The sequence below is a fragment of the Eurosta solidaginis genome, chromosome 4, assembly GCF_040869045.1.
Source record: "Eurosta solidaginis isolate ZX-2024a chromosome 4, ASM4086904v1, whole genome shotgun sequence".
In the NCBI taxonomy this organism is placed as follows: Eukaryota; Metazoa; Arthropoda; class Insecta; order Diptera; family Tephritidae; genus Eurosta; species Eurosta solidaginis.
In genome coordinates, this window is record NC_090322.1 from 127,028,724 (window position 1) to 127,041,092 (window position 12,369).

Genomic DNA, 12,369 nt, shown 5'->3' on the forward strand with positions numbered 1-12,369 from the left:
AACAAAAACAACAAATAACAATACTTTTAGTGTTGGCAGCAACAGCAGCAATGTGATCGTCAATGAAACGAAAAATTTTCGCCGCCACTATATTGCGCGACTTTCTTATATTGTTGGTGTTATTGGTTGGTGCGCAAGCGCATATGCGAAGTGTTTCGCTATGTGAAAGCAGGTGCATTTACCATTCTGCGGTTACCCACGGCCACGATCAGACGCGCCCAATAACGATGTCGCGATAAAATTATTCCGATATTACTTGATTATAATACATCAAACCGAACGATCATTTGGGATGAACGACTTTTGCAATTGAAAAATTATTTTATTCTAAAATTGCAAAACTATTTACGAAAAAATTAAAAAATCGAGTTAAAATTGCCGACGACAACTTTTAAATAACCAGACTTAGATAAATACATACATACATATTAGTGCAAGGATAATTGAGTGCTGTTTATTATTACAAGTGAAGAGGTGTTAAATATTTGAAAAAAAAGCTAGATTCTTAAGGACATACGGCGCATGCTAAACAAGTTTAAATCCTGTATAAGTCAACGACGAAAGTTGAAGATTCTAATAAAATAAAACAAAAAGACAAAATTAAAAGTTAAAAAAATAGAAACAAAAAATTAATAAAAAAATAATAACACAACCCAATTTTATAAAAAAAAATTGGTTAAAAAACTGAACGACAAAAATATAAAAATTAATTAAAAAATTAAAAAAAAAATTAAAAAAAAATTTTTAATTTAAGTAACTTAAATATTAAAAAGAAATTAAAATTTTAAAAACTAAAATCAAATAAATAAAGCCAAATACAATATTACAAGTAAGGACGGGACTGTCTTTGACTGTGCCAAAGCCTTCATGCCTTTCATGAATGGAGCTGAGTAATAACCTGATCCCCTTAGTAGTATCCGAATAATTGGCTGTATAAAACATGTAACTTATAGAGAAGAGGTGCATGTACATATACACGATATTTTCGGCACATAAAAAAAAAAAATATATATGCCAGGCGATATAACATCTGAATAGATTTTAGGCCGAGTTTCTCTTACAATTTACGTCATGCTCCTTTTAATTTTTGCTACAAATTAGCGAGACGAGACTTACATGCTTTACCCTGATTCAGAGCGGCATCAAGGCAGATCAGTTTTCACTGTGAAGCTTTTCATGGCAGATATACAATTGGAGTGCTTGCCAAATCACTGCCGAGGAGCGACCTCGCTTTAGAAAAACTGTTTTTTCTAATTTTAACAACTTGTTTTCAAAATTTTTGATGTTGCTTTGCCCGGGGCTTGAACCGAGGATCTTCGGTGTGGTAGACGGGCACGCTAATAAATAACAGATCGTTAATCTTCACTGTCTGAACGAGATAACTATGTGATAGCTATGACCATGAATCTTTCATCTGAACAATAGGTTGTATGGAATATGTACTATATATACTACCGATCTATAAGATTTTTTTATACAACAATATAAGCCATATACGGACACATTTGGTGAGATTTTAAGCTTATCGCTGTTAAAATTGGACAGAAATTTCAAAGAGATTCTTACCTGAAGAATCGGTTGTAAGAAATATATATTATATATACAACCGATCTCTACGATATTTTTGGACAAAAATTGGAAGTTGCTATTTCTGAGGCAGATATTAGAAAAGCTTCTTTCCTGAACAATCGGTTGTAAGAGTTATATGCTATATGTACGACCGATCACTAAAATGATACACCTGCCGCACAAAAATAAATGCTATATATGAAGTAGTTTTATGAAATTTGCACAATCAGTAATAAGGGATATATATTTTTTTTAGACAACAATATATGTACATATGCGTAAGAATTTGGAGAAATTTGAAGCTTTTATCTGATAAATTGAGGAAAAACCGGTTGTGTAGGGGATATATGCTATAGTGGTCCGATCCGGCTGGCTACGATAAATGTCTGAGCGGCCACCTAAATATACCCGTTCACCAAATTTTATCAAAATATCTCAAAAATTGAGCGACTAGTTTGGGTTCAAACAGACAGACGGACATGGCTAAATCAAACCAGATTGTTAACCTGATCGATTCGGTACATTAATTAGTTGGTCTATCTCTTCTCCTTTAAGGACTTACAATTTCGAGCGTGACAAACATAATATACCATTTCCTTTTCATGATAGTAAGAATATGTGGGGTGGAACCGAATATTCTGAACACGGTGTATATTTTAAGTAACAACACTGCAGTTTGCTTACTTATGTGAAGTATATAGCACCGAGCAGAAAAATAGCAGTATCAATTTTTTTTTCAAATATTCTTTAATTGAGATCTTCTTTCTTGTAACTCTCTTTTATACCAAATAATAAAAGAAATATGTTACGTATGCTAAAACAACGGTCTTCATTTGTACCGTTGGTCTGTTCAAATTTTAATTCGAAAATAGTCTCTCAGAAGCGGTCCCTTTGGTTGTTGATTGGTAATCGGTTCAATCCCTTTGCGCCCAACGTGGGGCTCAATAATTTAATAGTTTAGAACAGGGATGCACCTTAACGTTAAGCTAATCGTTTATCAAAAAATTTCCACCGTTTCCGTTGAAACACTTCGAAATATTATCGATAAAGAAATTATCAAAATAAATTGTATCTCGTTTTTAACCGAAACGAAAAGCTTTCGTTAACGTTAAAAACGTTAACAAAAACGTGATACTTTATGTTTGAATTGTGCTGGCAATGCTACAGCCATGGTGAAGCCGTAAGGTGGCAACAACGAGCGCACATACACACACAAACTCTATGTAATTTGTTTGTGTAATTCGTTGGTGGTAATGTCAAAAATACTCTGAGAAATGTTCGTACTGTCAAAATTCAAGAGAAAAGTTGCAATCAGCTTGGCTAATGCTTTCACCTTTAATGACTCCGCCATCAATCAGCTTTGCCAGCATAGTTTGAAATTAATAATCAACATAAACGATTTGATTTCGTTTTGATATGGCAGAAAACGAAACGAAATCATTTCGTTAATTTGACGATCTTAACGTTAATAAACGAAACGAAATGAGTTCGTTTCGTTTATTAACGTTGATTATCGTAACGAAATGATATCGTTTCGTTGGTTAAGCATGCCTGGTTTAGAATATCTTGTCAGTAAACAATTTGAGTGACTGTAGTTGTTTTGAAAATTTGGGTGTATGTATATCAAAATAAATGCACTGGCAGTTTGCAGGTCAAGTTAAATGCTCGAAACACAAATAGTAAGAAAAAATGGTCAAGTTTAAAAGAACGCCATGAAATGTTCTTGCGGGAAATAATGCATTAGAGTGGCAGGTATGCATCTACTTTATATCTTCAGAAGAGTATGAGGTTTTAATAAGGGAATAACCTACAAAATTTGAATTTTCATAATATAATAAAAAAGCGATGCAACAAATAAACAATAAATAAAAAATAAATGTAAGGCGCGATAACCTCCGAGGAGATCTAAGGCCGAGCTTCTCTTCCAATTTGCGTCGTGCTCCTCTTGATTTTCCCTACAAATTGGCCGGACGGGACCTACATGTTTTATGCCGACTCCGAACGGCATCTGCAAGGCAGATGAGTTTTCACTGAGAGCTTTTCATGGCAGAAATACACTCGGAGCGCTTGCCAATCACTGCCGAGGGGCGACCCCGCTTAGAAAAATTTTCTTCTAATTGAAAAACTTTATTTCTAAAATTTTGATGTTGCTTTGCCCGGGGTGCGAACCCAGGGCATACGGTGTGGTAGGCGGAGCACGCTACCATCACACCACGGTGGCCGCCAAATAAACAATAACACTATATAAAAAGAACTTTGTTAAAAGGATAAATATAATTTTTTAACAATAATGTTTTAATAAATTAAATTGAAAAAGAAAACTGAAGTAAGGAAGAAAACAGATACAACCAGGGTAGACTAATAGTTGGGCAACTACATTTTTAGTCGAGTTGTACGTAGGTCGATTCTCGATGAAAAATTTTAAAACATTACGAAGTTGTCCGACAATGATTACCAAGCAATTTTCGAAATGGTATCAACGCAATATGCCAGTATATGTTTTTTCTTTTTAGTTTTTCACTAAAAAACAAGAATGATAATTTAATAAAAATTTAATGTTAAGCAGTGTTAAGCACATCAAGTTAAAGAAAAACTATTAATTCCAATAAATTTTATATTCTCAAATAACAAGTTCAACTTCACTTTTGTCATTGGCCAATTGAACTTATTTCGTTCTTTCATTTTCTGTAGCAAACGCTGCTTTAGCTACAACTACAACTACAACTTCATAACTCAGCATCTTTATCTACACATCACCTGCTGTCATCTATTGTGCACATCTTATAAAACTATCACTACATACAATCCAATATAACTACCACTTTTACTTGATGCATCTCTGCAAATAAAAAAAGTATTAAATCAATCGAAGACAAAAAAGATTTAAAAACTTTGAATGCTGCATTTTTTCGCCATTTCCAATCTGTGATTTTTTCTACCTTTTCTACAAACTTTTATTTCAATTTTATTTTCATACTCTTAATACACTTGTTGCGCCACAAACGACATCCGCGTGCTTTTGGTGCATGTGGCAAGTATTTGACTGCTGAAGGTAACAATAACAACAAAGTAAGTGAGTGAATTTGTGCATGTGTATTTGTGTGCGGTGTATATGTGTGACCCATTTACAGGCGCCAAGTAACCAAGAAAACCGAGTGAAAAGGGCAAAAAAAAAAAAATTGTTAACAAGAAAACTTTAATAAAGCAGTAGAATTAAAAAACAATATAACTAAAACAAAAGATAAACTATGCGCTATCACCGAAACCACAACAGCAATAGCAACAATAAATACAGAAAAGCACGTGAGTAACCACAACAAAAGTGTGGGGAAGTGTTACCAAGATTTGTAAAAACGAAAAAAGTGAAAAAAAAATCGAAAACAACAATTGCAACAGCAACAACATCGACACGACAACTACGCGCGCTTCTTTGCTATTTTCACTTAAGGAATTCCCAGCAATAGCAACTAAAACAACCAGCGAACAGCAATAAATTGTATATCTCATATTACACGCCAACAACAACAACGATTCATGAGCCGCGCCAAAAGTGCAACAATTGAGTGCCTTCATCGTGCATTATTGGTCAAACTTAAAAGCAAAGCATAAAAGCGACAAAACACTCGGAATAACACAATAAAAGAAGGAATTTGCATAATTCATTTTGTTTGCTTTTGTTGTTCCTGTTTTTATTTTCGCTTTTCCAGCTGTCATGGAAAATTATTAAATTCGGCAAAATTCATAAAGACCTTTCGCCAACTTTTGCAAATTTTATGTTTCACGCACAATAAAAATAAAAGAAAAACACAGCACGCCAACCATTAAATTGAAGCGTGTGAATAAATTTTCTGCATTCGCTGCGCATGCTCACATGGAATAGGAGTAAAAAAAACATTTTAATTGCTGCACCTTCGCTGATATTGCCTGCGGCGAACTGTTCCTAACAACACCATCGCCACCGCTAGCAAATTTCAGTTGGTTTTATTGCCGTGAAGGCTGGCGGCTAGGCTCGTGTAGGCGTTTTTCCATTAACTAACGAACAAATTGTATAGACTATAATAAAGCAAAGCGACGCTAATCGAATTTGCTTTCGGGAGATTGCAGTTGAGTGAGTTATGACTTTTGTATATTTTGTCCATATGCAAAATGGTAGCAAAAAAGGGAATGCATTTATATATTTACATGCAAATATATGTATTTAGAAAAGAGATTTACCTACTTTTACAAAGCTATGTCGGGAGCCTTTCCTTCCCATTCTTTGTAATCACCGTAGTAACAAATCGTTACCGGCTGTTAAAAAGGAGTTTATATTAAGCGTTAATTAAAGTGACACTTATAAATGTACCCGTAAAAAAGATGTTTTAAAAGGGTCTACCACGTTATCCCCAAAATCAAAATCCCCAAATCAAAATCCCCAAAATCAAAATCCCCAAAATCAAAATCACCAAACTCATAATCCCCAACACAAAATCCCCATTTTATGTGTGAAATAAATTCAAATTAGGTTTAAAATCGTCGCGACCAAAAAAGGCTAATAATCCATACCAACTTTCTGTATAGGCGGCCCTCGGCCGCGCTTATAAAAAACAAATAAGGAAGGTTAAGTTCGGGTGTAACCGAACATTACATACTCAGTTGAGAGCTATGGTGACAACATAAGGGAAAATAACCGTGTAGGAAAATGAACCGAGGGTAACACTGGAATGTGTTTGTATGACATGTGTATGAAATGAAAGGTATTAAAGAGTATTTTATGAGGGAGTGGGCCATAGTTCTATAGGTGGACGCCATTTAGGGATATCGCCATAAAGGTGGATCAGGGTTGACTCTAGAATTTGTTTGTACGATGTGGGTATCAAATGAAAGGTGTTAATGAGTATTTTAAAAGGGAGTGGGCCTTAGGTCTATAGGTGGACGCCTTTTCGAGATATCGCCATAAAGGTGAACCAGGGGTGACTCTAGAATGTGTTTGTACGATATGGGTATCAAATTAAAGGTATTAATGAGGGTTTTAAAAGGGAGTGGTGGTAGTTGTATAGGTAAAGGCGTTTTCCAGATATCGACCAAAATGTGGACCAGGGTGACCCAGAACATCATCTGTTGGATACCGCTAATTTATTTATATATATAATACCACGAACAGTATTCCTGCCAAGATTTCAACGGTTTTTTATTTCGCCCTGCAGAACTTTTTCATTTTCTTCTACTTAATATGGTAGAGTCACACCCATTTTTCAAAATTTTTTTCTAAAGTTATATTTTGCGTCAATAAACCAATCCAATTACCATGTTTCATCCCTTTTTTCGTATTTGGTATAGAATTATGGCATTTTTTTCATTTTTCGTAATTTTCGATATCAAAAAAGTGGGCGTGGTCATAGTCGGACTTCGGCCATTTTTTATACCAATTCCAAGTTAGTTCGGATAAGTACGTGAACTGTGCTTAGTAAAGATATATCGATTTTTGTTCAAGTTATTGTGTTAACGGCCGAGCGGAAGGACAGACGGTCGAATGTGTATAAAAACTGGGCGTGGCTTCAACCGAATTCGCCCTTTTTCACAGAAATAAGTAATCGTCCTAGAATCTAAGCCCCTACAGAATTTCACACGGATTGGTAAATTTTTGTTCGACTTATGGCATTAAAAGTATCCTAGACAAATTAAATGAAAAAGGGCGGAGCCACGCCCATTTTGAAATTTTCTTTTATTTTTGTATTTTGTTGCACCATATCATTACTGGAGTTGAATGTTGACATAATTTACTTATATACTGTAAAGATATTACATTTCTTGTTAAAATTTTACTTTAAGAAATTTTTTTGTTTTAAAGTGGGTGTGGTCGTTCTCCGATTTTGCTAATTTTTATTAGCCATATATATAGTAATAGGATTAATGTTCCTGCCAAATTTCATCATGATATCTTCCACGGCTGCCACATTACAGCTTACAAAACTTTTAAATTACCTTTTTTTAAAAGTGGGCGGTGCCACGCCCACTGTCCAAAATTTTACTAGCTTTCTAATCTGCGTCATATGTTCAACTCACCTACCAAGTTTAATCGCTTTATCCGTCTTTGGTAATGAATTATCGCACTTTTTCGGTTTTTCGAAATTTTCGATATCGAAAAAGTGGTCGTGGTTATAGTCCGATATCGTTTATTTTAAATAGCGATCTGAGATGAGTGCTCAGGAACATACATACCAAATTTGATCAAGATACTTCAAAATTTACTCAAGTTATCGTGTTAACGGACGGACGGACGGACATGGCTCAACCGATTTTTTTTTCGATCCTGATGATTTTGATATATGGAAGTCTATATCTATTTCGATTCCTTTATACCTGTACAACCAACCGTTATCCAACCAAAGTTAATATACTCTGTGAGCTGTGCTCATCTGAGTATAATAACCCTGGGCTACGCCATGCCAAGTCCGGGTGTGTGGTATAACCGTGGCTACCGCCACTGTGATGTCCTTCTGCGTAGTACACGCTTCTGTTAGCTTGTTCGTATTAGACCGAATAGCAGTCCTATATATGGATAAGTAAAAATATGTATTGCCAAAACGTGAATATATAGTTATACATACATAAATATGAATGAAAGAGGAAGGAGATATTGCTATTTTTTACACGGTCATGATGTTTATCATAGCACTGGGATTTTGTGTTTGGGGATTTTGATTTTGGGGATTTTGAATTTGGAGATTATGTGTTTGGGTATTTTTTTTCTTTGGGGATTTTGTGTTTGGGTATTTTTTTTTTGGGGATTTCGTGGCACTCCCGTCTAAAAAAGAAAAGTTCAGTAAAAACGAGATAACTCTTATGAAAACTATATGGTGTGTCTCCTTTTTACTGCCGGCCATTCATATGTATGTACTTATTTGCCCTAAATGTCATGTACATATACATAATATTAGAATCAGTCAGTGATGCTCTGCGATCTTTGTTTTTATCGATTGTGTTTGATCTTTCAGCCCGTTACTGTATGTGTAGGCTTGAACAACTTCTTAATGTTTTTTATGAAGATATTAAGAGTGACGTCACCCAAATGGGAGATTCTTTGCCTCATCAAAGCGAGGCATTAGTGAGAATGTGAACCGGCGTTTCATCCTCCAGCTCACAAAAGCAATGTGTATGAGATAGTTCTAACTTACTTAGGTGATATCGTAGACTACAGTATGCCGTATAGTACTCAGTGAAAGTTCTCTGGTTATATTAATTAGTTTTGCTGATACTCTCATTGCTGGGTGTATAAACAACTTGGTCTGTCTTTGCCCTGGGCATTCAACCCAGTGTTGTCTGAACTGCTTTTTTCCCCAGTTACTTATGGTTTCCTAGTGTGTGCTCTTGTGAGTCCACAAAAGCGCTCTGGATCATAGAATGCTGTTATAGCACCCTGCTTGTCTAGGTAATCTGCCTGTTCATTACCTTCATGTTCCAGATGCTCAAAAAGCCTAACAGAACTCTGTTTTTGGCTACCAGATCATTTAGGACTTCAATGCATTCACCCACTAGCATAGTAGTAAGGAAGATTGCAAAGCACGAATACTGCCTGGATGTCTGAAGTAATTAGGACACTCCTCGAGTATAAGCCTCTATGTAAATAATCTCTACCTAAAACTTCTATTGTGTTGATTTCTGCCTGAAAAATAGTGGGGTGGGATCGAATTTGTATCGATATCTTGAAATTCGTCCTATAAATACCAGCTCCAGTCATGAAACTTTGATCCATTCTTGAACCAGACCTCTGAGTATAGTAAATATTGTTTCACTGTTTCCAAAAAGTTCAGGTCACAATGAATACCTCAAAATTCCAAGAGATTCTGAGGGGAGGGGCCATTACATCACGTAGTTGTAAAATGGGATTATCTATGAATTTTCCTATTACTTTCCTATGCCCTGTGAAGTTTCCGAGCTTAATCTCAAAAATACTTAAAGTCTCAAAGAAGGAAGTGTTGCCTCTTTCTCTACAAGAATAGCGAAGGGAGGAATTCCCACTAAGTCGGTAAATGCATCAGAAAGATGTCATCGCACACCCATTATGACAATACAAACTAGTCGATGCGGTTTGCTTCATTTTGTATTTGCTGTTCTTTGCGTGGTCTTCGACCACCAAACTAAGGAAGCATAAGGGTCCTATTGGCTTCATTCGCTATCCTAGCAGAAATCGAAGCAAAGGCGACGTGAGGATCGTGGGGTAAGCTGAAGATGTGGTAATCCTGATTTCGGGCTCATTCCCTTCCGAGATGAGAGAAATTATGAAAAGAACGTTGAAAAGAACAAGTACGTTTAGCTTAATTCGGAGAAGATAGCACAGTAGAAACTGCCTACTTTTGAATTGCTGAGGCTAAACGGCCAACAAATAAAATAGTATATAAAGTAGTACCAAGTATCTGGGACTAACAATTGGTTGTGGCGGGTGGATATTCAGAAAGCGCGTAACGGTATTCCTAATTTGCTTCCGACGGGAACATTAAAAATCTACATCCAGTTATGGGGGCTACAATATATTCTTCTACTCTCGGTCTTGCTAGAATTACATGGCGAGACTACAATGAAAGTACCGTCACCCATAAACTTACAACAGTTTGCACTAGTTATTGGGCTTAACTTACGCATACGGAAAAGACGGGCAACATGTTAACACAACAACAACATGGGTAACTACCAAAAACACTATTGAGTATTTTATTTGTAAATTCTCGATTCTAGGTAGAACACGTCTAAAAACCTCCTAAGCCAGAAATAGGGATTGAGAGTCGGGCGCTTAAGAGCTTAAGCCATTTGGGCTGTTTCAAAATAAGTCACGACAGCCATCCCTGTTTCGCGGCAACTGACGACCGTTGGGAGCACCAAGGAGGTCAAGTCTCCCTCCACCTGCCTCTCCCAACTCAGGGAGAACACATCGCGGTGTAGACTGAAATACTTTTTTAGTCGGAGCGTACTCGTCCAATCGCATAACAGGACCTAGCCAGCGAAGATTGAGTTTTTATTCGCTGCACCATCTTCGTAGCTACGTAATGCTCATACAGGTCATCATTATACCTCCTTCGATGCTCGCCGTCAGCTTCACGAAAAAACTATGAATCTTTCGGAAAAGTTTTCTCTCGAACACCCGAAAGGCCTTCTCCTCTTCTCACGACACCAATTATGATTCCGAGCCCTACATCAGGACAGATATGATGACCGACTAGACTTGTGATAGCTTACAGTTTAATTATTTTGCAAGAAGTCAATTGCATCTTTAATCAAATATAAATATCCACTCTCAAGGATGTTAATGCTTTGACTTGTGATCTCAAAGTTATGTTAATGCTTTGACTTATGATCTCAAAGTTATGTTAATGCTTTGACTTATGATCTCAAAGTTATGTAAATAATAGGGGAAGTGGTAGATAGAAGCGGATTTTTTTTTAGATATTCCCTTGCGTGACTGGGATTTAAGAAAAATTTTCCTTTTCTTTGAAATCAAACGGTCAACCAAGAAGTAAGATCCAGTGTTTGCTTGCAAACTCGATACAGAAAAACAAGCAACACAAGTTACGTACGTTATTTTAGAGGAAAATCTCAAAGGATTTTTATGTTTTTCAAACGGTTTTATTTAGTTTGACTTGACAGGTCGGCCGGGCTGTGAACGAACTTTGCAAGTAAAATTTAAGTAACTTCCCGAAAAGCTACAAACTTGAAACTTCGAATATTGTTCAGAACCCGATGACAATGCAATAATATGAAAAAACACCGATAGGTGGCGCATGGATCGAAATATTTCGAAAATTCGTATTTGTTGTCCGATTGGGCTCATATTTGGAACACATAATACATATAAGAATAGAAAGCGACATATGAAAAAAATCGCCGCCAGGTGGCGTAAGGATCCAGATATTTAAAAAAAGCGTATTTGTGGTCCGATGTTTTATACTCATATTTGGAACAAATATTACATACAGTCCGGTAGAAGTGACATCGAAATACTTTAGAGTTCGACTTAGATTGTAAAAATTGCCAGGAAAGAGTCCTTGAAGTAATGAGTCACTAAATGAACTAAATAGAATGAGAAATAAGAGGCAATTAAATAAAGACTGAAAACTTGAAAATAAAATAGTTAAAAACAATTTTTTTAGTTAAACGGTTTCATTGAAAACCAAACTTACATTAATAATAATAATACTAAAAGCTAGCAAATAATTACGTAGGTCCCTAGGTACTAGCCACTCCTCATAAATCTATGGCGTTGATCAGACAATTAAGTAAAAGCGTTGGGCGCGTCCTTCCTTTCTTTTATTTCTTTTCTTTTCCTTTCCTTTCCTTTAATTTCCTTTCCTTTCCTTTCCTTTCCTTTCCTTTCCTTTCCTTTCCTTTCCTTTCCTTTCCTTTCCTTTCCTTTCCTTTCCTTACCTTTCCGTTCCTTTCCTTTCTTTTCCTCCCTTTCCTTTCTCCTCCTTTCCTTTCCTGACCTGTCCTTTCCTTTCCTTTCCTTTCCTTTCCTTTGCTTTCCTTTCCTTCCCTTCCCTATCTTTATTTTCCTTTCCTTTCCATTCCTTTCCTTTTCTTTCTTCTCCTTTCCTTTATTTTTCTCTTTCTTTTCCTTTCCTTTGACAAAATCTGATTCCAATCGTAAATTTTTATAAAACTTGATGTTTTCAACAGGAATTAAATAGTTAACCATGCCTAAAGTCCTAAGCTCGAAAGCCGGTGATTCAGCTGTATTACAAATAAGTAACACAAATTAACAACAACAACAATATTCGATCACTTTGTTGTTGTTATTTTTTAGAGTGCGTGAGCAGTGAAATCCGT

At 36.0% G+C, this 12,369-nt stretch overlaps 1 protein-coding gene across 4 annotated transcripts in view; it reads left to right on the forward strand.

Annotated features, from left to right (window-relative positions):
* Window positions 1-201: 201 nt before the first annotated feature.
* Window positions 202-12,369, forward strand: part of dy (dusky) — a 96,919-nt gene continuing 84,751 nt past the window's right edge. Inside the window, exons 1-3 of one of the 4 annotated variants that reach the window (XM_067782873.1) lie at window positions 2,923-4,423; window positions 4,606-4,638; window positions 4,701-5,677. The gene's annotated coding sequence lies outside the window, so the exon portion shown is untranslated. Of the gene's footprint in view, window positions 475-2,922; window positions 5,678-12,369 lie in introns of those variants that run through there. The other 3 variants (XM_067782871.1, XM_067782872.1, XM_067782870.1) reach the window with 3 other exon arrangements.